At 43.6% G+C, this 25,751-nt stretch overlaps 2 protein-coding genes and 1 long non-coding RNA gene across 7 annotated transcripts in view; 1 reads left to right on the top strand and 2 right to left on the bottom strand.

Annotated features, from left to right (window-relative positions):
* LOC105548340 (neuroendocrine secretory protein 55) overlaps positions 1-25,751 on the bottom strand; it is a 75,995-nt gene that overhangs the window by 19,237 nt on the left and 31,007 nt on the right. The gene's annotated exons all lie outside the window — the stretch shown is intronic.
* Positions 1-25,751, bottom strand: part of LOC105548339 (guanine nucleotide-binding protein G(s) subunit alpha) — a 77,733-nt gene that overhangs the window by 21,006 nt on the left and 30,976 nt on the right. The window lies entirely within an intron of this gene.
* On the top strand, positions 139-25,751 carry LOC105548338. The gene is made up of 5 exons (XR_001007375.1): positions 139-175; positions 5,903-6,015; positions 6,826-6,888; positions 21,045-21,131; positions 24,605-25,751. It is a non-coding gene; the product is annotated as an uncharacterized LOC105548338 (long non-coding RNA).

Genomic DNA, 25,751 nt, shown 5'->3' with positions numbered 1-25,751 from the left:
CGCGCCCAAGACGGTGGGCGCTCAACCCCGCCTCCCAGACCTGCCTCCCAATTTTCGGTGAGTGGTGTAGCCCTGGGCGGCGTGCAAAGTGTGCGACGGCGGCGCTTACCCCTGCTGTGCGCCTCCTTACCTCCAGCCACCCACCCCGCCCTCCCAGCGGCGCGCGCCCGCCGAGGTAGGTGTCAGAGAGCCGAATTCGAATTATTTGCGACGCCCGACGGAGTTTCGTATCTTCGGACGAGAAAAGTGCGATGGGAGTGCAAAGGTGGCTCTGCTCGAAGCAGCAGGCGCGCCGGTGTCACGGGAGCCGAGGAGCGGTGGCCGTGGCTGTGGAGTCGGTGCTCGAGGCGTCCTCCCAGGTGGGAGAGGTGGCGGCCTGGCCTGGGCGCCCTGGGGGCTCTGGAACAGAGGGAAAAGTAGTTTACGGAACGTGAACTTGTTTGAGGGTTCTTTCAAAACTTTCAAGTGTCCCGCCCCACACTAGGATCTAGCAGTGCACGGGATTAGGAGCAGGGATAGCAAATTTTCAACCAGTTGACCCCAGCCCGCCTTTCCTGGGACCTTGGTTGGGTCATCTGCTGCCACCGTGGTGTCTGCTGGGATACAGTTTATTCATTCAATAAATGTTTGGTGCCTGCGGGTTCCGCGGCCCACCATGTGCCCAGGTGAGCCGAGGCGGCCAGGTAATCAAGCTAAGACATGAGCAGTGTCTTTGATGGGACACAGGCCTACATCCCGGAAAACGCAGATACGCAAAGTCCACAAACTGTCTTCCAACTTTTTCTTTGACTTCTTAACAGAGTCCATGAAACTTAAGATGTTTGGATGGAGAAGGAGAAAGAAAGAAAAGTCTACTTATAAATGGAAACACATTTAACAGTCCCCAGGGGTATGGGGCGGCTGATACCACCAGAGGCCTGGAGCAAACTGTTGTATCATTTTAAGTTAGCTTTGAAAATAAAAAGACACTGTTAGCCATTCAACAGGATGACTGAAATTCCCCCCTTTCCCCCAGTTTGCTCCACTTCGAGTAAGAAAAGGTGTGACAGATGAAGATGCCACATATTATTTTTCTTGGCCCCTTCAGGTATACCACTGCCCCCATTGTACAAGGCCTCTTTTTTATGAACCTGAAAGGACAACAGAGGGCGATTCAAAGTCACCAAACAACACTTGGAATTAAGAACAGGAAGCGCAGCCTAGATGCCGTCCTGCCCTAGGTTGCTGCAGACCCCTGACTTTCTCGAACTCGGCTGAAAAGTTGCTGCCAGGTTTTTGTCACACTCCTGATCATGGCCTCTCTTCCACACAAAAATATACCTTTTGAAAATGCTCAAAGGAACTATCCTAGGTTGATGCTTTTCACCTAACCAAAGATGCATAAAAATATTGTGCAGATACACCTGAATGTGCTCCCTGGAAAACTCAGCAGTAAGGCCTCAGGATCCATGATTCTTAGGCTGCCTGTAACAGTGAAAGTAAGGCTCACTGTCATCCACCACCTAAATTGGAAAGAATCGCTTGATGACATGGCACAGGTTCTATATCTTTAGATAGTAAATTAAAAATTCCTGGCTGAATTTGATTGTCACTTTTAAAAATTGTTAAAGACTTGTAAGAGAGAAGAATAGGCCAGAAATTTTTGTTATGCTCCATTTGTTCAAAAGCATCTTCCTTCCTGCTTCTAATGTGGCAAAGCACAGATACATTGTCTTTAAGAGGTAAGGTAAATAGTAACAAATACAACCTAGATACTTATGCCAGGAGCTACAAAGTTATACAATGAATATAATGAAGAGCCTCCTTATTTGGAAATCTCTGAGCTCCATTACCACCTTCCCCTTTTAGATAAGTATCACACCTGAACTTTAAAAGGAGTGAAACTGCCCCATGTCATATACTAACATGCGTTCTAGGCAAGGCACAATCGGGACTATTGTCCTAGAAATGTGTAACGCAAGATCAGGCTTTACTCCTTTCAGCTCTCAATCTATGAGGCCATTCTTGAAAACAAAAATGTTTTAAGTGTAGGTTTCACCTATATTTTATTATGACTACTGATGAATAAATAAAGCATTTACTTTGTAAATAAATGACAGCAGGTGGAATCATGGGTTTACAGGTAAGCAAATGACACCCAGAGCGCTGAAACACAAGCTGGTTTGCGGTCAGCTAGGCTCTCTGTTTTCACTCCACACAAAGTGAAAGAAGAGATTTTATTGAGCTTTTGGCCTCAAATTTGACCTCTCAAGGCCCTAAAAGTTGTGATTTTTTTTTTTTTTAAGTCTTTCAGATTTGGAGGCTACCATGTGTGACCTTTTCATGTGAGTTAGTCATTTATTTTAATTGATCATTACTGTTTTAAGTACCTAGTTTATGCTTTGAAAGTGGGGCAATCTATTAGCATAATTCTTGGAACAGTCCAGATGAAAGAGCTTTCCAATGGAAGGGGCCCCTCATCTGGCTCAGGAAGAGAAGGGAGTTATGGAGATTTCAGGGAGAGACAAAGGGCAGAATATCTTGCGTATAAAATGCCCGAAGAGAGCACAGATCTGTGGCTCAGGAGACTTGCTTCGTGCCCAAGCCAGCCAGTTGAGATCATAACACATCCCTAACCTAAAACACTAGGTCACCTAACGAAAAAATTTGGTTAAACAGATCGTGTCACACACTACACGGAGATACGGCCTCAAAACATTTCTTTCCAACATTCCATATTGACAACAAGGAACAACGTCCCACATCAGGGTTTGAATTCTGTGGTCTTGTCAGCTTCGTGGTGATAAAGGCAGTTTGTGTTCTTGGCCCCTGGGTATCCTCCTTTCTGAGTAAGAATGCCTTGTCTGCCTTTCGAAGCAGCAGACTTGCTACAGCTTAGAATCTTGAAAATAGTGTTCTGCTTAATGATGTCACTCAGTTTTTGGACAAGAATGTTATCCTTGGCCCTTCATTAGTTCGGGTCATTTTAAGTTGTTTTCCAAGAGCTCAGAGCAAATATAATTATAATATTATTTTAATAGCCTAGGAAACAATAAATAGGTTTCCACTGAAACAGAAACTTTAGCTGTAAGATTTTAATAATAGTATTTAGCACTTTCAGTGTTTCCTGTCTTCAAAGCACATTCTGCACTTTAATTAGCTAGAATGACTGAAACTGCTATTGCAAATGAATGTCAAAGTCTATGTCATGTAGATGATGAAAGAAGGAATTGTAAAAAGCATTTCCTAGTCCCAGTTAATCCTTGTAAGAAGGCTCTATTACTTTAGACCATAAAAGTTCTTAGAAATCGAATGTAGTGATTATCTAGGACATTTTTTTCTTGTCATATTCACTAGTCAGTAACTCCAACCACAAAGTAACCCTAAACTTATATTCAAAACTAAACATGATGTAAAACTTCATTTCAGAAGACTTGAAGTCAATTACTGAAGAATTAACTACATGGCCATATGACATTTTCCTATTTATTATCCATCAACTAATTTTAAAATGATCTGTTTTTAATTCAGAACATACTCTAATTCAAACAGAATGTGGATGTACATTGGCCAGTGTGTTTGGACCGAATTCCTTGAGTCAGTGGATTTGAGATGTTGTTCAAACATCTACTTAAAAGCATGGCACACAATATAAGGGCAACAAGGACGTTTTGCAGCCCTTCTTGATCTTTCCTGACTCTCTGATGGGGAGGCACCATCTGTGGGAGAGGCTTCCTGGTCTCTGTGGACAGATGCCCAATTCCCCAGGCCATCAATGCCTTTCTCACCACATCCCCATGAGCCCCAGAGTGGGCAGGAATGGACTTCTAACAAAGCCACCATCTACCTTAAGAAGCGGGAAGCTAACAAAAAGAGATGACATGTATTACTTATGTTCCTTTTAGAAGCCTAAATGATATGATGCACATGTTACCCTTCATTGAAGATTCTAGGTGGACAAACAACTTGGATATCAACAGGGAGCAGAAAACCCACTAGCAGGACCAAAAGGCAGACCCATCAGCAGAACACAGGCGGCAGCTTCAACAATTAATTCCAAAACTGAAAGTCAAATCCAGGAGAAGACAGGAAGCTCCATTTTCTTTGAGGTACATCAACATCAATAACAGATCAATGGACCCACTTAATGGAGTTCTTAATTGGGTACAAAAAAATATTTAAGAGTTTTAACCACTCTACAGCAGGAAAGTTAATTTTCCTAAACTGAAATATCCTTCACTTCCCTTGGGGAAAAGTTTTCATGAGGACTAAGGTAATGGGAAAACCTGTTGCTTAGAACTTTTAACTTGGCCTTGAAGATGGAAACTCATCCAGGATGGAGAATAATGTAGGGAGACTAGTTAAAAATAGACACGGACCAGTTCACTTTCACACTTATTTACAAGGTGCCTTATTTAAATGACACTTTGATCCAACATCTTACAAAACTAATGACAACAGGAAAAAATAAGAGGCAGTTGGTGCACCTGGAGATGGGATGTTGAGACCAGTCAGGAGTTCTGAGGGACTAATAAAATTTTCCTTAGATAAAAGAAACCCTTTAATTCTTCTTATTTTAAAGATTTTAGGAGTTTTTTCATAGTATTCACTTCTTCAAATTTAGCTCCATAGAATTGGAGTTTAGACAGTTAAAAACACTGGATTAATCAGGCAATTCATTTCATTTAGTTAAATGCTGCTTTGTGGACATACACAAATGAAACAACTGCTAAATAGAAGTTTTACATCTTCGGATTTTATCTACCTGCCAACCAAATGTAGGTGATCATTTTCAAACAGCCTTGCCATTAGGAACTAGCCTCAGTTTGGGAGAACTGAGATTCAGACTGGGCCTCAGGTGTCATTCGCCTTCAGAGCTAAAACCCCCTCTCCAGTCCCACTTCCATCTGCTGTTGGTAAACCAGGAATTAAGCAATTAACGTGACATAATTAGTCACACATTTAATTCACCTAGAAATGTAGATACCTTTTCATCGTTTTGTGTTTGTCCACACGTTTTAGTTGAAATTGAAAAATGTGTAATTATCGCTTAGCTCCACCTATTTTCCTGGCTTTTATTTTGAGGAGGGAACTAACCATTGGGGCACAGGCTGCACAGCTCCCAAAGTGGAGGGCTGCCCCCTCTTTTCACACGGGCTCCAACTGTCCTCCCCACGGCCACCGCAGCCTTCCTCTGCTTGATTTCCATTTAGCCTCCAGTTGGTCGAAATTAGGCGTTTGCTGGGGAGCTCTGGGCTGCGCCCTCTGCTCTCCCACTCAGCAGTTTATTGAGGGCTTGGCAGTGTGCACAGAACTCTCACTGGCCTGTTAGGAGCCCACTCAGCAGCAGAGCCCAGATGGCACTCTGTCTTTCTAAGGTCCTTGCCGACCACTGGAAGTTATGAGAAGGGGAAAATTATTCAGCCCAAGCTGCAAGCATTTGCAACCAGTCTGGGGATCAGATGAAAAGGAGATTTTTTATGAGCTACAGACCTCAGCTCTACCCGCAGCCACGTCCCAGGGTCTCTGCACGCCGCCCAATACTGGGAAGGCTGCCTCTGCCCGCTTTCTTGAACATTCCTGTTTTTCGGTTGCCTTAGTCTCTACTACCTTCTCAGATTACGGCTCCTTTTGTGCTAATTACACCGAAAAAATTGAAAGAATGTCGCTGACTTTACAAAGAACACAAAGCAGACTTGCTTTAAAAACTAAATATAGCCAGTTTCTTTCAGAAGGCAGACAGACTCGGCCTTCCAATGATTTGTACTATGCAGATTAATTGCAGATGGCCAATTCATTTATTAGGACCCAAATGACAGAAGGGCTCAGCTATCGGCAGGACAGATTAAAAATGTGTGTTGCTTTTGGGGGCCATTTACATAAAATGAGAAGGTCTGATTAATAATGAACTTTTTTTCCCCAGCACTTAATTGTAAATTAAGATTTGCTGCTGATGATGGGCTAATTTAAGCTACCATGGAAAGAGGAAAGAAATGGAAGCTGCCGACTGTAGGAAGCAGTACCTGTACTGCGCAGGTAAAAATATAAATGAAACGAAAGAAGAAAATCTAACTTCTCATCCTGGAAGGCAGTGGCTGACACAGATCAAGAGGATATTGTTTTTGCAGCCCCTGTTCTCCATTATGTAAGAAATGGCCTTTTAAAAGACAGACTTGGGAAGGGGGTATTATCTCTGCTAGCCAAGCAAATTATAGATTACTCCCCACTTCCACCCCCACCACCATGAAATCCCGAAAGAGTTAACAGGTGAACAGTAGCAGCTTGGAATGATTTATTTTTTTCTAAGGAACATTAAATACTGAATTGCTCATGCTGAAATAACGCTACAGCTGTGATCCGTGGGGCTGAGTTTTGGACACTGGCTCGAGTGACAGGTGTACTCGTTGTTTGCCCAGCTCGGCTGAAATTGTGATGCCTAACTCAAATGTTTTCCCAATTAACTGGTGAGGATTCTGGAGCCAGCCAGGAAAGGGCCTTTTGCCACAAGGATGGAAGACATGTGTGCTCAGCCTTCAACAAAAATGTCAGCCTTAGGGGAGAATGGAGCCGTTGCTCCCTGATCATAAAAACAAGAAAATGGAGATGGACCTGCAATGTCCAGAAAGGTAGGGAAAAGAGACAATCTAATTGGGACCAAACCCTTCTAGGTACTAAAGCAAACAGGTCTGTCCTACAGTTCAGCTCTTGGAGGATTTTAGGGATTGAAGCAAGTCCAGGATTCTAGGAAATGTGTCACCAAAATTGGTATTATTAGAGAAAGTGGCACAAAGCTACAAGTGCAGAGTCTGATCTGTAACATGCTAATTACATCTATTTTTATCCCAGGGTTGCAGTGACCTAACATCAAGAAATAAAAACTCTGGAAAACTAGCCTTTCACATATAGAAAGTATGATTACCCTTAGGTATGGGAGCCCCTGGGAAAACTTTCACTGGGTCTATGGATTTAACCTGAGGTAAGAAAGCAGCAGTCACCCAGGAAGGTGGTTGACTTTCAAGAGCACTTGGCAGCAGTGAGGGGAGGCACATGGGGAGTTGTGGAATAATGTCAGCATGTAGTAAGAGGGAACTCTGAAATGTCCAAGGCCAGCCCAAGCAAACGGCGCTATCTCCACGTGGTGCCCTGGTCTGGAAAGGGAAGGAAGAAGGCTAGGCTATGTTTTGCCAAGCCAAGACTTATAAATGAGGAAGCTTTCCTCAATCCATTCCACTGACAGCAAAGGCCCTGGATCCCTCTCTTCTACCAAGATGGTGCCAAATAGCCGAACCATACAAAGGAAGTTGGTATAAAACTTAACTGGGACCCAGAGACATCTAATCTCCAAGTTAAAGGACTACTCCTTTTACTCATAACCCTTGGAGGCATACCAAAGCCTAGAAAAGCCTAAATGACCCTAAATTCATATTCTAGTGTTATTTAACCCATGCCTCTGAGAGGCGCTCAAGAACAGGATAATTTAATGTCATTCTCAGCCTGAAAAGTTCCTTAGTTTTCTTTTAATCAGTAATTATTTTAAATGCATCATTTCAACAAGATACCATGAGTTAGTTGAATGAATGCATATAAAACCAAAATGTTGACTAGTAAATCCCCAAATCGAATTAATATTTTAATCTTAGGTATAACACACTTTTATATTTCATTTACCTTGCACATTTTTAAATGTGTTAAATGTGTTTTCCACAACTTAGCATAACTACACATCCACTAGGTTTATTGGGTGGGGAGGCAGAGAGGCAGAGAAGAGAACTTTGTTTTTTTAAAAAAAAAAAAAAAGAAAAAAAAAGCTATGATTAAAGGATAGAACTCTACAGCAAACATTTAGTTTCTACAATTGATGCCAAAGGTAGAAGAGATTTTGAGAGAAAAAAATAGATGGATAATTTCTAAAATATGTAAAGTAAACAACAAATATGCAAATACAAGGAAAAAAAAAACACTACTAGCAGCATGAAAACCCCAGGGAAACAAACAAGAACATCATTGTAATTGAAAGTAATTACTTTGAACTTAACCTTCCTCCCAATACCTGATAATTCTGTGAAATCAGCCAGCTGTCACTCTTGTCCTTTTAGAAACATGACATTGATTTGTCTAGCAAAGACTCATCATTAGAATTCTGAGGTCTGCCTAATGGGACTACTAATAAATCTAAGTCATCAATTCTTGACCTTTTGTTTCCTGAAATTCTCGGTATGTGGTAAACTGCTGAAAACACATTTTCAAGGTCTGTGACTGTAACATGAAAAATAAAGGATCAAGGCTGCGCTTTGAAGGCCTGATCATATCTGGGTTCTGCCCTGCCTGCGCCCCAGAGGGAAAATAAGCAAGATGGATTAGGAACAGCATCTGGGGGTCATATCAATACCCTCTTTTGGGCTGAGCTATTTGCAAATAGAAATGGACTGTGTAAGACTGAACTACAAAGGGAGATGTGCCAAGGAGCCATTGCCCCTTCCCCTGCCTCTCCTTGTCCTCTTCCTCCCTCATCTGCCTTTTTACTGCACTGAGAGATCAGGAAAAAGTCCAGCCAAGAGAGTCTAAATTGACTATGCACATGAGAAAGAGAGAGAGAGAGAGAGATTATCTAGTCTCAGTTTTGGTGACTTTGAAATAAAAGGTTTGGGTTGGGGAGGGTCAGCTTCTTTTTCAAGGAACAGAATCATGGAAATTTTTTCTTTTTCTGCAAAAGCAAAACACTTCTCACCCTTATTTTTTGCTGGCTGGATTGAGCTGGTTGTAACCTAAGACAAAATGCGGGCAGGTGCCTTCGGCTTCCTCTAAATTCTAAGATGGCTGCAGGCACCAGACTCTGACAGTGATGTTGCTGAGAGTCTAGCCATAAAGATTTCTTTCCACACAGTTCTCCCTCCACATCTGCCTAGAAGGACTAGTCTGCTGCTTCATTTTCCCCCTCCTCTGCAGCCAATTTCAGATAGCTGCAGCAGAGAAAGTGAGACCCCCCACACCTTGTTTGTGTGTACCCTTCCTTCCGTGCCCCTCTGAGTGCATTTGGGTTGTGTTGGGGTAACATCGGGACAGGTGGTTGGCTGAGCTGATCCTCTCAAATATTCAGGCAAACTGGTTGTTTGTAGACAAAACATCCAGATGCTTTTTCACGACTGAACTTTTGATCAAATTGATTGGATGCTTTGTTGTCAAGAAGACAAAAATCCAAGTCAAAAAGGTCACCAGAATAGGAAATTTGCAGGCAATGAATAGTAGGAAGAATTACATATTTCTAGCAATGAAAAATGTGAGTTTTTAGATTGTGCTAAATGACTCGATACTGGCCAGAGCAAAGATACAAGTGAAAGAATGGATCTTTTTAAGGTTATATTGTTCCCATTTATTTGGCTTTGTGCTACCAGAAAGTGGCTTGGAGGCTTGCTTTTTAGTGCTCTGTAAAATGTAAATGGTCTAAGTTAAGAAGCTATTTAATCTCAAACAATATTAATTGTGACATGAAAAATGAGACCAATTCTTCCGAGACATTACAATCACCACCACCTCACGTTAACTGATCACCTCACTATGTTTCTCAAAAGAGCCTGAATATTTTCCTTATCCAAACTGCCTATTTTTAAGAGGAGACAAAAATCCTCAAATACTTTACTTATTCTGATGCTGAAAATGTGGTCTCCTAAAGTGGGCTTCCTTTGGCCTCCAGGCTCTGCAAACCTCTACATCTGATTTGTCTTGTTCTCTCACCCTCCGTGCCGCCCCCCCACCCCCCACTGCCTCTGAATTAAAACTCTTTCTAAAATAAAACCGCTAAGCAGCCAAACGGTCATAAGCCAGGATGCTGCTCCTGCATCTCCCTGCTTCCAGACAGAACTGCTGGACCCTAATGCTGCTTTCCAGGAGAAATAGGGGGAAAATGCATTCTCACATATTTTTTAAGTGTTTTTCCCTAAATGGGTCCATTAAAATCAGCAAGATCACTGTTCCTCCATCTCTGTAGCAGGCAGAATCACCACGCATGGAGATAGGAGCAAATTTGTATTTCCAGTCGGCTCTGATGGGGAGATTGCAGTTGTTCTACGGAAAGGCGATATCTCCATCCCTGCAGTACTGCCTCATGATTTCAAGACCACTGCCTCCTCCCGTAAGATTCTGCAGATGTTACACTTTGCTTGTTAAACCTCTTGCTAAATGTAAGAAATAACGTTGTTTTACTTGTAAATGTCCGTAATTCACCTACTGCAAAGCCCTAAGTCCTTGCTGTTTCATTACCAGCTGCCTGTTAATAACCATCAAATTAGAAGTGTCTCTAGCAGCATGACAATTTAGTGAGGGGAATAAGAACAGAAAATCACAAATTGTTTAGAGAAGTTGCCGCATAGCAGGCCTCCTGGGGCCGGGGCCTGATGCCCCTTGGTGTTTAGTTCAAGGCCACGGGGCTCTCTTGGGTGACATCACTTCTAACATAGATACTGTGTAATTCAGTTACACAAACGCAGCCCAGACAAGCAGGCTCACATCATCTCTTGTGCTCTGCGTAAGTCTGCACCAGAGGCTCTCAACACAGCCTGCACTTCCTGTTGCATGCCACGAAAGAGCCCTAAAACCAAGGAGGGAGGTGAAAGGAAGTACAAAATAATGCACCTTCTATGTTTTTTGTTGTTTTGTTTTTTGTTTTGTGTTTTTTTTTTCCTCCCTTTCTGCTCCCTTCATCTCTAAGGAATCCACAGCTAACCTGGACGCATTTTGTTACTTCCCATTCCCAGGGAGAAAGGCTTTTTCCAGCTGTGAGAGTCTAGGATTCACTTTTATCTCTTTCTAAACACTACCAGCCCAGAATCCTCAGACCACTTGTGGGCATTATAGCAACACAATAGGTACCTCCTGTGGACCCCATGCCTCGGATCAGAGCAGGGATTACGGGCAAGGCCGAGAGGTGGGAAGTCAGTGACAGCGCCATTCTCTCGTTCTTGCTTGAGCTGACTGTAGCTTCTTAACATGTGGTGCATCACCTCTTTCCCCATTCCTAAACCATAGCCGGCCTCTGCCCATCAGAATGTCAGTCCTGGGCTTCCTGGGCTCTGTCCCTTTATCCAGCTCTGAAGCCATTGAGTGTCCATTTCAACCTCACACCTGACTTAGCACCTGACTTTAAAGAAAAACATCCTTTTCACCAATAAGGTATGTGACCACTTGAAACCCCTCCAAGGCTTTCAAAGCCGGTGGAGCAGAGCATAACAGCAGAGGAGATCCACCCCCGGGGTTAAAATCTCACAGAAGGAAAGGGGAAAGCTGGCAGTAGCAGGTGGCTCCTTTGGGCTATCCTATTCACCATTTGCCCCTGGCTGACTAGTCCTGGGCCCCCACAGAATGGGCCACTGGTGCACAGGCTCAGGGAAGGGCTTCTCTCACCCTCTCCAAGTGCATCTGTCATTTGGCAGTGACAGCCACTTTGCACTCTGTACCTTGGCAGCTCACATCTCTTTCAGAGGCTCCCTCCTTTCCCCCCACCATAAGCCTCCTCTGTAAAAACCAAAAAAAAAAAAAAAAAAAAAAAAAAATCTTGTTCTTTCATCATAATTAAAGTGCTGTCAGGGAAAATGGCTGAGTTTTGCTGCTGTTGAAATGACCCTCCTTCTCCTTCTCCACTCCTCTTCGCTTCTCTCATTTGCTAAAGTGGTTCTTTCTCTGCCTGAAATCAGGCTCTTTGGTGATGGAAATTTTAGCTTAAAGCAGAGAGTTCTAAGCAGAATCCTAACCTTGCGAGGGTGGGGAGAAAATCAATGTGTTGAGCTGGCCTCTGTTTGCAGCAAGGTGCTGGTGAGGCCATTTTCATCAGGAGGAACGGTGGCGGTGGCTATCTCTGGGCTTTAGATGCATGCAAGGTCTCCTAAATACCAGTCACTGTCATGGTACACAATTTAGCAAAACTTGGTGGCTGCTTTCTCCCCGTTGACTTAGCTGAGGGTCAGGAGGAAGCTATTTAGAAGTAAGTACAGAGGTTCTGCATCTGTGAAGATAAAATCCAAACGCCTCTCATGCTCAGAGGGAAAGTGTGCCTGCGTGTTTACTATCACTGCTGGCCTACGTGCTTGTGTGTTTGAAATAAAACTGTAACTTATATAATTCGATGTTCTCCTCCTCACTCTTACTGAGTCATACTTAGTGTGTGTGTGTGGGGGGGTACTTCTTGTGTGCTGTGGACACGCATCGTGTAGGGGTCTTTTTAACACCTCATATCATTTTGTGACAATGTCATTCTAATCCTGTTAGCCATCACAGAACTTTCTGAAAATATTTCAGGTGGCTGACATTAAAAAACAAAAACCCTCCCTCTGAGTGACTTTGAACTCTGCCATTAGAATCCATGACATCTATTCACATACACATTACGGGAGGGACTATGATATTCATCCCAGCTGTCACCTACTTACATTATAAGGAAACTCGAGTGTCAGGAGCTTTCAAAATTAGCTTAATTTCCTTTTCCTAAAGATCACACATCTCAGAAAGGCCCCTTTTAACTTACACTGGGGAACTTAATTGGCAGGCTTTTGGGTTTCTGTAAGGGTATTGCTAATATCTGGCAAGTCAAGATGGCAATCTGGGCGGCCCTCAATGGAATCATTAGCTGTTAATACACCTCTGACTAACTCTAAGCTAAGGTGTGAAATCAACCCAAGCTCCACTAAGCCCCAGTTTTTCCTAAGGATATAACCGCAGTACAGTTGGCGGGGGAGGGTGGGGAAGTGGGGGGAGCTGTTTATGTAACAAACAACAAGGTTGTTTTGCTGCTGGCTTATTTGCTGGCCTGGCCTCCTGCCTCCTTGCTCCTTCCCCCTATGCCCTTCACATTATATTTCTTTTTTAAAGAAAGCAAAGCAACCGTATAGTACTCAAGCCTCTTTTATTTCCTGACTGTTTTATGTGTCATAGCCATGGACGCTGGAGAAAAACATGGGGCTTGTCATTATCGACCGGAGCTGGAATGAGTCAGGCACCCTGAAGGCTGCGATCTGAACCTTACTGCCACTGAGTGGGGTGGGGGGGGGGTACCCCGCTGCCAGGCAGAATAGCACTAAGCAGTATGCTGCTACTTGGAGATCTGGTGTGAGAGGTCTGCGTGTCCTGGGATCACAGTGGAAGAAAGTCAACTCATTGCTTTGAGGGCTGCTAGGCAGCCATAGACTTGGGCTGGGAATAACAGGGTATGGGGCTGGAACTAGAAGTGTGGGGGGGTGACAGCCCAAATGCCCTCCCCTGTTCCCCCCAATGCCTCTTGTTAGAATGCTACTCTTAAGAATCCCACTATTAAAAATGTGACTGTCTGGGCTTTTGGGCCTCTAAAGCTCTTTATGAAAATGCAAATGTCCCTTAAAAGTAGCCCCATAAGCCTTTGCCAGCTAATGGGATTAACTGAAGAGAACACAGCCACCTGCAGGGAGGTAAGGAGGCCTGGGGCCAAATCAACTTTTCAGATTTGCCATGTGCTCATCCATGATCACCTAGAACACAAAATTCAGGCATTCCTGTTGCAGTGGCAATTTTTAAGAAGCCACAACTTAATAATTCTATAAATCTCAATCATATTCACTACGGAGTAAAGTTTACCTGAGAGTTCTTTCAGTTCAGTCATCCACACAAAATACCTTCCCTTATCTTATTTTTAACGTAAAAAATAGCTGGCAATCTGTATTACACACTCATATTTTCAAAAAAGCCATACAGGTCACTATCATGTGCTGTGACAGTTAGAGACCTATCAATAAGACATATTATTTCAAGGGTAATAAATAGATAATTTAAAAGTATTTGTGAAAGGAAAGTTGGAAATAAAATTCTGGAAATTAAAATGTGTTTTTCTTTCCACAATGACTGGGCATTAATTATAGTATTTGAATATAGACTATCTCTATCTGCATTAGGGAACAAAAGAGACCCAAAGCTCAGGATCTAAAATGGAGGACTGGAACTAAGATAGAGGGCAGACCAGGAACTAAGATGGAAGGCAGGCCAGGAGCAAAGATGGAGGGCAGGCCAGGAGCTAAGATGGAGGGTAGGCCAGGAGCTAAGATGGAGGGCAGACCAGGAGCTAAGATGGAGGGTAGGCCAGGAACTAAGATAGAAAGCAGGGGAGGAGCTAAGATGTAAGACTAGAGCTAAGACAGGGGCCAGCCCAAGAGCTAAGATGGAGGGTTGGCGCTAACATGGAGGATGAAAGCACTAAGGTGAAAGCACTTTGTAGTACATCAGGACCTGACTGCAAACTACACTTTCCCATCTAACTCTCAAAACACTAATCCTAGACATAGAAGATTTCTAAGGTTAGGTGGGAAATATTGGGCCCATCCTCCTAAGAGAATTTTAGTCTTGAAAGATCCTGGAAGGCATAGTTTGGCTCCAGAGAGTGCACAATGAAAGAAAGAAGTTGGCAAAAGGCAGTTCTCAGCATCACTCTTGGGCCAGGCCTCTGCAGCCCCTCCTGGAAGCAAGACTGCCTCCTCAGCATGACCAGTAACCCTCTGGGCTATGCCTCCTGGAGAAAGGCCTCATTCAGTCCCATGACTGACAAGTTATCAACAGGGAGGTCTACCCTATCAACAGGGAGGTCTACCCTGTGACTAGAAAAGGTTCAGTTGCTGCTGTTTGTGCAGAAAATTTCAGCCTCAGAGTGGCATGAAAATCTGAATGGCTGTGCCTGTCAAATGTTGTTTGTTTTGACCCCAGCAGATCCTTCTAGGTTTTCTGCAGTTTAATTATCAGCACTCATGACACCTTTAGGTAATCTCTGATTTGGTGTGCTCAACTGGGCTGGAAGACTCTTAGCAGGCTGTTGAAGTCTTTTGGTTGACAATCTTTCCACCTTTCCTTATTTGTTCCCTGTGTAATCACTTATAACAGAGACTGCCCACTCTTCTTAACTTCCTGGGTTTTTTTTGATTCCATCAAGGGAGTCGCAATGTCTCATACCTTTGTCTTCCCCACAGGGAAGGGCACATATTTGGCACTCAATACATGTATATCGAATGAATGAATTAACAAATGAAAATGCCCGAATTGAGGCAAACTCACCGACCCGGCAAGGATTCATCCTTCTAAGGGACGTGGCAGACACGTGAGCAGCTACTGCAAGCTTAGAGATGCTACTAGACAGACAAAAAGGAGTAAGGCTATTTCGACCTACAAGTTAACCAAAAAATTAGGAAATAACTTATCAGTGAGAAAAAATGGGTACATGTGCCAGTCCCTGTGTACCAAGGACTGGGCAGGATTCCATGCTTTTGCTAAGTTGGACATAATCTACATATGAGTAAACCTCAGACCTGCCAATAGTCAAACATTTGAAAAATTAATTTGTGACAACTGTTTTCACTTGGAACCATGATGGATTTAACTATTTTCTTAAATGAGGCATGTCATTTTATGCTAAATTTCCATTAAACATTTCCCAACATTTCTTTCTTCCTGAAGAACCACCATGACCCCTAACTCCCTGACAACTCCAAAATGTCACAGAAGGCCCATTTTATAAACATATTTGTGAATGAGTTCCTTTTCTTAGCTATTAGATCAGCAATTATTTTCCCCAACACTGGCCCCTAATCAGCCATTTTGCTAAGTCTCAAAGCAACACAAATTTAGCTCAAATCAATTAGCAACACATTTCTAACTCTTGGCAGTTGGGGAGAGTCTGAACTCCTCCTGATGGGATGAAGCTAACGCCTTGAGAATGAACTGAGAGGCAGGTCAGCCCAGGAAGCCTTTGTGGTTGTGCTTTACAAGAAGGCCAAAACGTGGGAGAATGGGGCCCAACCACAACAAATTAGGATGAAATTTTGATTTTATTTTTTTCTCTTGAGCTGATGAATGAAGCCCAGGACATAGAAAGGCAGCTGACGGAATATTTTCCCCACCAATGCCAGGAAGCTGAAGGTCTGCTCTTGTGATTTGCATCTGGCTGTGATGTTCTCTCTCTGCCCCCCACCCTCACCCTAGCACAGAGCAATCAACCTTGTCCCTGTTCTCCTCCTGCTGAATTCGCCCCTTTTCTCTTCCCCTCACCTTTCCTTGCTGAACAGATTGTCTTCCCTCTCTAATGAACATACCCCAAGAGAATAAAACTTGTTTTTCAAAGTGGGGAGGGGGGAATGAGAGGAAGAAAGGAAGGAAGGGAGGAAGGAAGGAAAAAGAAAAAAGAAAACAATGCCTATAATGGGTCTGGCTGGAACCCAATTCTCAAGGACATCGATTTGTAAATTCAAAGGTTTCCCCAAGATCAAAGATGCATACTTAACATATAGGATGCTCACTTTTAACCTGAGGGTTTGCTTTGTTTTGTTCTGGATAATTATCAAATTTAAAAATTTATGGTTTTTTTTTTTTTTTTTTTTTTTTTAAGAACTGGAAGGTTCTCTGTGTGCCAGACTTCCTAAAACAAAACAAAACCACTTAGTGGGATAAGGCATGTGAAAACACTTGGAAAATGAAGTTGTGCTACATGCAGTGTGTTCCTAAGTTTAAAATAAAACAAAAATTGGACCATCATTTTAGAATCAGGAGATAAACATTTGAGAAAGCAATAAGAGGTGAGAGGGCAGCGGTCAGAGCTCAGAGGGTGGTGGCCCCCATCTTGGCACACAGGAGAGGCCTCTGTCCCAGCTCTTCTGGTTGGCACTTGAACCAACAAAGGACCTCACGGGGCAGTGAGATGGGGAGGAGAGGATGCCCCAGCCTGGATTGTGAGCCTGCCTCTCCTCCCTGTATTCCTGTCCCGTCCAGCCAGCCTTACCCCTCAGCTGTGCCAGCCACACCCTCCTTGGCAGCGCTCCACCCCCTGCCTGGTAGAAGGATAATCACTTGCAACCTGATCCTCTCCTCTGTTCTGGACTAGGAGTTCCTAGAGGGCAAGGACCCCATTTGGTGCTTAGAGCTAAACTTGGCAAAGGTACTCATTTTTCTTTTCTTTTTTTTTCCTCCTCTCTCTCCCTTTCAATTTTTCTTTCTTTTTTCTTTCTTTTTTTTTCAGACAGAGTGTCATTCTTTTTGCCCAGGCCGGAGTGCAGTGGCACAATCTCAGCTCACCTGAGATTGAGCTCACCAGCTCAACCCCTGCCTCCCAGGTTCAAGCAATTCTCCTGTCTCAGCCTCCCAAGTAGCTGGGATTACAGGCATGTGCCACCATGCCTGGCTAATTTTGTATTTTTAGTAGAGACGAGGTTTCTCCATGTTGGTCAGGCTGGTCTCGAACTCCTGACCTCAGGTGATCTGCCCACCTTGGCCTCCCAAAGTGCTGGGACTACAGGCGTGAACCACCGTTCCCTTTCAAATTTTTAAATTTAACCTCTATTTACTTCCTTCCTTCTGTCTGTACCTTCTCTTTGTCTCTCTCTTTCAACAATAAACAACTGGCCAAAGGGAATTGGTTTTAATTTCTGAGTCGTTCACAAGGATCCCGGGATTTCAAAAGATCAGAGAAGGAAAAACAAAGGGAGAGAACCTCAATTCTTTCTCTGCTCTTCCCCACTAGCGAAAGGACTAAACAAGTGAAAGAACTGTGGAAGGACGATGGCAAACAGGGCAGAGCTCTAAGGAAACTGCCCTGTAGTGTGTGTTTGTGGAGCAGGGGGATTAATATGAAACTGCACACCACGATTCATGCCGTCTCAAAACTATCCATACACCTGAGTAAAGAACAGGGGGAGATCATGATCAAGAAAACCATAGCAGGGTGAGGGCAGGCTGGGGGGATTTCCTGTAATATTATGATGTCATTTTAACAATAAATACAACTAGAAGAAAAGGCGCCAGACCAAGTGTGGGATGTGGGTTCCATGTCCTGTGGGAAGCGAAAGTGGGCAGCTGGGCCCCAGTAGGGAGAGTTCTAAGAGGGTGTGGTTCCCTCTAAGGGAGGGATTTGTGCGTCTGGCGCGGGAAGAAGACCGACCAAGAAAGCCACCAAATAAACAGACCAAACCCCCAACCACCCCTCCCCTGAGAAAAGCACAGAATGGCTATATTGGTGTTAAAAGTAAGGTCCCCGGGACCCAAGACAGGATGAGAGCCCCAACCAAAACACCCTGTAAACACGGGGCTTTTTTTCCATTTGGGCATCCTACATTGCATCTAGAGAATTCCAAGATCCCACTTTCTGAGAGCAGACCCAGCCATTCTGAGCTCTCTGCTGACCTCTGGTGGGGAGGAGCTCCAGTGGCCCAGGAAAGGTTGGAAAGAGGCAGTCACCTGCCTGGGCCTCCCCTGCTCCCCATGGTCTACAGGGTCACCTGCCCTCAGCCACCACTCAGGGCTAGAAGTCAGGAACTGTGAGGAGAAGAAAGTGTAAGAAAAGCTTCAAAGAATCCTCAGAAGAATATGGGCATAAGAGAATAATGTTGTAGGAAAGTTATCAACTAAAAGAAAAATGTTTAAATAGGTGGGTGGGAGGGACGTTTACCTTCAATCAACTGTTTGTATTCAGTTTCCTTAACTTTACAATTTTAAGAGTAAGGGGAGAGAGAATGTGTATATGAATGGGATATGGAGGGTAAATTTGATCGGAAAGAAATAAATTCCCATTGGAGGACTTTGTAGGCCCTTGTGTGGGAGGCCTGTGTGGCCCTTCTCAAATAGATGACCTCATCATTTTCCAGCTGCTGGATGGGGTGGTGGGGGGCAGAAATGGCAGGGAATGGCAACAGCACCTGTTCTTGGAACCAAGGAATTTGGCCGGACACCATCAGACCCAGCTTGCCCTTCAGTGGAAACGAGGCCTAAAGAAGCCAGAAGTGGCCTGCCCCAAGGCAGTGCTGAGCCTGAGATGGACAGTAGGGGTCCCATCCTTAGAGAGGACGCCTTCGCTAGTGAGAATGCCCTGCTGTATGTACCGTGAAGCACTGAGAAGTGGAGAGGGGTTGAGGAGGGGAAGAACTTAAAACTAGCCCTGAGGTCTCAGAGATCCTGAAAAACTCAATGATGCTTGCATGAATGGAAAAGCAACGATTTATCCCTAGCAAGTCCCTTCTCTGTGAACAATCATTGACCATGCACCTCAAATTCTACTCCATCTCCCCATATTGTCTTAAATGCTAACTTCTCCAGGTAGGCCCCTTGGATTTCCCTGGTGGAAACGAGCTCTGCTCATCTATGAACCTCTTGTCTAGCTCTTGATTGAGGTGTGAAAGAGTTTTTACCACCAAACTCTGCTCCTGCAAAGATTCTCCCGGCGATGGGGACCCAGAAACTATTAATTATTTACCAAAGGACAACAGAGGGCCCTACCATTTGATTTCCTATACAGTCTTCCATTTTGGAACAGACATTTAAAAAAGTGTGTGTTGGATAGGGTGTTGGCATACCTCATCTATTTAAACTATATCAGATAATTAAATAAGTTTTAAAGTGAGAAAAACCTCCCTCCTGTTTTTTCAGTTAAGAAAAACTAGAACCAGGGATTTGTCCAGGATCTCAGGACCCGTTCCCAGGAGAACCGGGGCACCAGGGCTATGAATCTAGAGGTTACCTGATCCTGTTCTTTCCTGTCCTGGCTAAGATCTTCAGATCCACTAGTTAAAAGTGGCCGGGATTTGTCCTTAGATGTCAATTGCTCAACTGTAAACTTTTAAAAACATTCCTCAGCCTTAGGGGCAGGGGCTGTGTCCCTGAGAAGGAGGATTTAGGGAGGGGGATGCGGGTTCTGCCTTAGGCGCAGACACAAGAGTGAATTTTTGAAAGCCAGGCTGTCAATAGTAAAAGCCGAGCGCCCTCTGCCAGCCGGTTCTGAGCGGCCTTGCTTTCTTCCATTGTTTCCACTTCCCAGCCCTGAATAATTCGTGTTCTCATTTATTTCCCTCCAAAAAAAGGTGGTTCCTGCTCAGAAAGCCCCCCCAAAATAAGAACCCTATTTAAAAATAAATCTCAGAAGAAAGTGAGTGAGGAAAAAAAAGGAAAAGTGAGAAAGAAATTCGAGAATTCCTTAGGAGGCTGCTTTCCGCTCTCCCCTTTCTGGGTTGTGAAACTTCTGAGAAGATGAGAGATGAGCCCCCTTTCTCCAACTAAGGCAGCCCTAATGATCTTCCTCCTTCTTTCTGACCTCCCACCTTCTTCTGGCAGAGCAGATGCCCCATTCTGAGCCTGCCTTAACATCTGATCAGGCCCTAACTCTGGGGAATCAAGATTGTAGAGCCAGAAGAAAAAAAAACAACAAAAAAGGCCAGCCACGGTGGTTCATGCCTGTAATCCCAGAACTTTGGGAGGCCAAGGCAGGCGGATCACCTGAAGTTAGGAGTTCTAGACCAGCCTGGCCAACATGGTGAAACCCCATCTCTACTAAAAAGAAAAATATTAGACCGGGCACAGTGGCTCACGCCTGTAATCCCAGCACTTTGGGAGGAGGCCAAGGCAGGCGGATCACCTGAGATCAGGAGTTCGAGACCAGCCTGACCAACATGGAGAACCCCATCTCTACTAAAAATACAAAATTAGCTATGTGTGGTAGCATGTGCCTGTAGTCCCAGCTACTCAGGAAGTTGAGGCAGGAGAATTGCTTGAACCTGGGAGGTAGAGTTTGCAATGAGCCAGGATCATGGCACTTCACTCCAGCGTGGGTGACAGAGCAAGATTCCATCTCAAAAAAAGAAAAGAAAAGAAACAGAGAGGCATCCACTGTGTGCTATCTGTTAGCTTAAGTCTGAGACTGAGATGCCTGGAGGCATTTTGGATTCATCCCTGGCACCTGAGTCCAAGTCTCAATCTCAAGCCTCCTTTCTCAAGCTGTCCCTGTCCTGCTCCCATCTTGGGTCTTGACTTCCTCATACATAAAGCTGAACACAGAGATATCCTCTGCTTCTTCCCTGACAACCCATCAAATTTAAGGTGCTCTCCTGACCATGGCAGGACCCCAGGAATACTTGGCAGAATCATTCCCAAATGGGGCCTTGTCAATACTTTCAAGAATCAAACGTCAGCCTTTTCCCGATGTCAACTTAGCAAATTCATGGAATCCTAGAATAAAGTTCTAGAATCAACCAAGGTCCCAGGAATGAGAGCTCCCAACTTCTAACCCAGTGCTGTTTGTACTATTCTAGGATCCTCCCAAAGAGCTGGAGCTCCTCTGCCCACAGCCTGCCCCATCAGATCAGACCTACAGTAGAAGACACCGAGGAGTAAACACTGTATGCTCACAAACACCAAACTGCCCTAGGATGAACGATTTCGTAAGAGCGCTCCAGAATGACTGGATCCCATCAGGAACATTTCCAAGGACTCCCACTCAGAAAGGAGAACCCTCCTAAACCCCAACCCCACCCTGGCCATTTGTTTTGCAAAACAAAATGATCTAATGTGCTTTCCCTTTAGTGGCTAAAACTGCTTAATTATAAATAGCTAGAAGTTTTCTGGCAATCCAACTTTACAAAATTTTCCCCTAACGTCTGGCATTTGTTTTTGGGTTCTGCCCTGAGTCTTCTAAGCATTTGCTTGGAAAGCTGTTGCACTTTCCCAGGCAAAATGTCAAAATCAACATTCAAAAAGCTTGCCTTAAGTAATTTCTAGGATTCTGCACTAAGGAGGTTTTATAGTTAGGGGGCACTTTGCTTAGCTGAACTTGTGACAAAAAGCTAGTCTTCAGACAAGTTTTGATTTCAAATGATATTTTAAATTTTACACGTTTGATATATAATTTGTCAAACTACCAATATATTTCTACACCTTCCCCTAAAGAAATCCTAATGGTAAAAGCTAAAGTGTTAAAATACACGTACATGTCTGGAAGGGAGAGTGGTCATTGTCTATCTATTTATTTACTTTTCTGGCCTTTGCAATGAACTCAGAGGTCACAAATTCGAAACTCCCTAAGGCGGGGGGGGGGAGAAAAAAATCTCCTTTGTTGGAAAAAATTAGATCCCTAATGATTCTGTTTCAGTTATTACAATCAGATGTTTCAATTAAAAAACTTGATGAGCTGAATTCAGATGTTACAATCTGAAAACTCTATAGAAAGACCAAATGGGGGCAAAAATGTAAATGTGTTATGTCAAAATATAACAAAGAAGTTATAAAGTCCCCTTCCATAATGGTTACTTGAGAGAGGCTGGTCAGATGCAAGTTAGGGACTTAGACCACTGTTTAAAATTCAGATCACAATTTAGTCCTGTTATGATTATTTCAAGAAATATAGTTACAGAGTCTGCCCTAGGATGGAGAAGGGGGTGTCCACTTTATCAAAGACCAAGCACAAGACTCTTGACCAGGAAATGTCCTTGGATTGTTACTTTTATTGGCATAGCTATGTTTCATTCCTGAGAGATCTTATGCTCTTTCTCAGTCCAGTCATTCAGAGCCGTTCCTTCCACTGCCCCTCTCTCCTGCAATCGAACTTTGTGCCTTGAAAGACCAGTTGCTAAAGGTCATAGGTTACCTCCATGCAGTAGGCTAGTTCCCTATGGGCCTGGGACTAGGGAGACCCAGTAACTGGGGCCCACACACTGCTTGCTGGTGGGTACACATTATCAGTTAAAGACTCTGCTGCTGTTTTGGGGAACACATATAAAGTGAGGCTCCTGCCACCCTAGAGCTGCTACATTGTCAGCAGCCATCTGACAGATGGGTCCTTCATGTCTTGGCATCCTTCTCTACAATGCAGAGTGAATTAATTGAGTGTGCACCAGTCAGAGAGAGAGTTCCTAGCCTGCTACAGGAAAAGGCATCCTGAAGAACCCCTGAGTGGAAGATGAGATCATTTCAGGGTAAAGGCTATTTAAGCACTGATTTAGCCTAGCTATGGGACTGACTTGGTTAATCAAAGTCCACTCACTGTTTACTTCCCTGAAATAATTTCCTTTTCTATTCTAGTTAGGGTCATCTGGGTCACTTTCTTCTCTGAGATTTCTAGAAATTACTTCTGCAGGGTTGGATGCGGTGGCTCATGCCTGTAATCCCAGCTACTAGGGAGGCTGAGGCAGGAGAGTTGCTTGAACTCAGGAGGCAGAGATTGCAGTCATCGGAGATCATGCCATTGCACTTCTGCCTGGGCAACAAGAGTGAAACTCCATCTCAAAAAAAAAAAAAGTAACTGCAGTGGACAAACTTTTCTCTGGGAAAAAAAAATATGTATTTTATATTATATATAATATATATGATATATATGACATATCACATGTATGATATATAATATGTAATCATATACAATCATGTATATATAATGATATATACATATATGATATATATGATATAATATGTAATCATATAATATATAATCAACCTCCTTAGTGAAGAATCCTCGAAATTACCCAAGGCAATTATATATATTATATATCATATATATAATCATATAATGTATTATCATATATGTGATATATTATATATATTTTTTATATATATATATTTTGAGATGGAGTTTTGTTCTTGTTGCCCAAACTGGAGTACAATGGTGCCATCTCGGCTCACTGCAACCTCTGCCTCCCAAGTTCAAGCAATTCTCCTGCCTCAGCCTCCCGAGTAGCTGGTATTATAGGCGCCCGCCACCACGCCCAGCTAATTTTTTGTATTCTTAGTAGAGATGAGGTTTCACCATGTTGGCCAGGCTGGTCTCGAACTCTTAACCTCAGGTGATCTGCCCACGTTGGCCTCCCAAAGTGCTAGGATTACAGGCATGAACCACCGCACCTGGCCCCGATATATATATTTTTAAGATACGCAAGTTACAGTATGTATGATCTTGAACTTTCCCCAGAATTTGAAACTGATGATGTTAGGGCAGTAGTTATCAATGAGGGGTGACGTTTTGCAATGACTAGAAACAGTTTTGGTTGTCAGAGAGAGAGAGAGAGAGAGAGAGAGTGTGTGTATGTGTGTGTGTGTGTGTCTGGTATGTAGCAGTCAGGGATGCTGCTACACATCCCACAGTGCAGAGGACAGCCCCCCCATGACAAAATGTCAACGAAGCCACTTGGAGGACCCCTCTGTTAGACTGAGCCCCCCAAAATGCTTCTAAAATCCTAGGATATAGCTAACTAGGAGAATTCACAGCCTAAAAGTAAAACGCTGGTCTGGCTAAAGCTTTGGGGCCTATTTGAGTCGAAGCTCTGTCGTGAGGTAGGGGGTGGCAGTAAAAGTCAAGGGGACCCTTCTTCGCCTTTGCTGGCCCTGGCCATCCCTCTCACTTTCACATAGACATGCCACCTGTTTTCTGCCTTATACTGTCTCACCATCTAGTGGTCACCTGAAATATCAATTCATCTTCACCATCTTTGGGCCCTTCTAGAGCCAGTCATTTAAAAATTCCCATGTTGGGGGCCAGTGGGCAAAAGGAACCCCCTGAATGACGTCAACGATTTAATTAATAAGTTAGTTCAGCATTTGAAGGCCTAGCAGAGCCACAGAAAGAGCAGCTATAAGGAAATAGGATGGACACTTCCTAAGATTTCAAAAGCCCATGAAGGCCAAAGAAAAATCAAGGGACTGATTATAAATAAGTCCTGTCTTTTGAAAAGAGAAACCCACAGGGCTTTCTGCTTAAGTCCCCCAGACACAGATGTTACATAACCATAGATTTTAAAAAAGTATCTATTTAAAAGGATGCGTTCAAGTGGTCTCAGTAATGTAAGTGCCTATATAGTTCCTAAATAACACTATCTATTCTTGACAGGTTTCCTGTTTTCATTTTTTTTTTCAGTTGGACCACCAGCTACTACAACTCTAGAAAAGTGGAGGCACAGATATGTGGGTCCCCGAGCCCTGGGGGAGCTGGAATGGATACTTGCTAAAACACGGGACATGAGATTCTCTTTCCTTTGGAAGGGTCCTGTCGTGGCCCTTCTTGGGTTCTGGACTATCTTACAGTGTCTGACTTTGGTTTCTGTGGATCATGATAAGCATTACTCTTTTTTTCCCCCTCAAATATCCCACAGCTTCAAACTTACCTGAATGCAGGTTCCCCGTAAAAATACCATCATGTAATTTTCACGTTAGCAATCAGTTTGATGAACAGCAAAATTGTTCAAATGGGAAAGAGGAGAGAGATAATATGGTCTTTTGATGGAAGGGGAGAGGCAAGAGCCAGCTAAATCAGAAGAGAGAGGCTCTTGCAGCCCAAGCCTTAATTTCCTTGTAAGAATCGATGCTCACTCAGTGGTGACACTGAGCATGTGAAAGCTCAACTGTGACACTCCTTAGAAAGTAGTACAGGGATTTTTTTTCCTTCCCATTATCAACTCATTAAAGGAAGTTAAAAGTACTTACTCTGTCCCACACACAGTGTGTGTGTGACAATGTCGGAAACATTGACTGACTCATAATAAATTTGAGATTGGATAACAATTTATACTACCTTTATACCTCTCTCCTCGCCCCAAATTGAATCATTAAAAAACATTTAGTAAGATCGAATGTGCAGTTCTGTGGGCAGAACTCCACAAGTCAAAATATTCCTGAATTTAAATACTCCTGAGGTTTAACAAATTACTCTGCAATGCAATTTGGGATTTTTCTCTAAGGAAGTACAACAGAGGCACACTCCCTTAATTTCCATTGCTCCGTCACAGATCAGTTGCCTAACATTCTTCCCTTAGCGTAGCTCCCAGTTGTTGCATGTAGAAAAGCACTCCACTGATTCTAACTTGAAAGGTGTGTGCCTCATGTGTGCTCAGAGAGCATGTGACAATCGACATAATGAAAAATCAAACATCGTTTTGTTGTGTTGCTCCCTACCTCTTTCTTGGAGGTCTCTTCATCTTCAGTTCCCATGGGCTGGCCTGGTTCACCATCTGGCTGTTGGAAAGGAAACTAAACACATT

This window comes from Mandrillus leucophaeus, unplaced genomic scaffold (assembly GCF_000951045.1).
Source record: "Mandrillus leucophaeus isolate KB7577 unplaced genomic scaffold, Mleu.le_1.0 Scaffold41, whole genome shotgun sequence".
In the NCBI taxonomy this organism is placed as follows: Eukaryota; Metazoa; Chordata; class Mammalia; order Primates; family Cercopithecidae; genus Mandrillus; species Mandrillus leucophaeus.
This window is presented reverse-complemented; position numbering and strand designations above follow the sequence as displayed.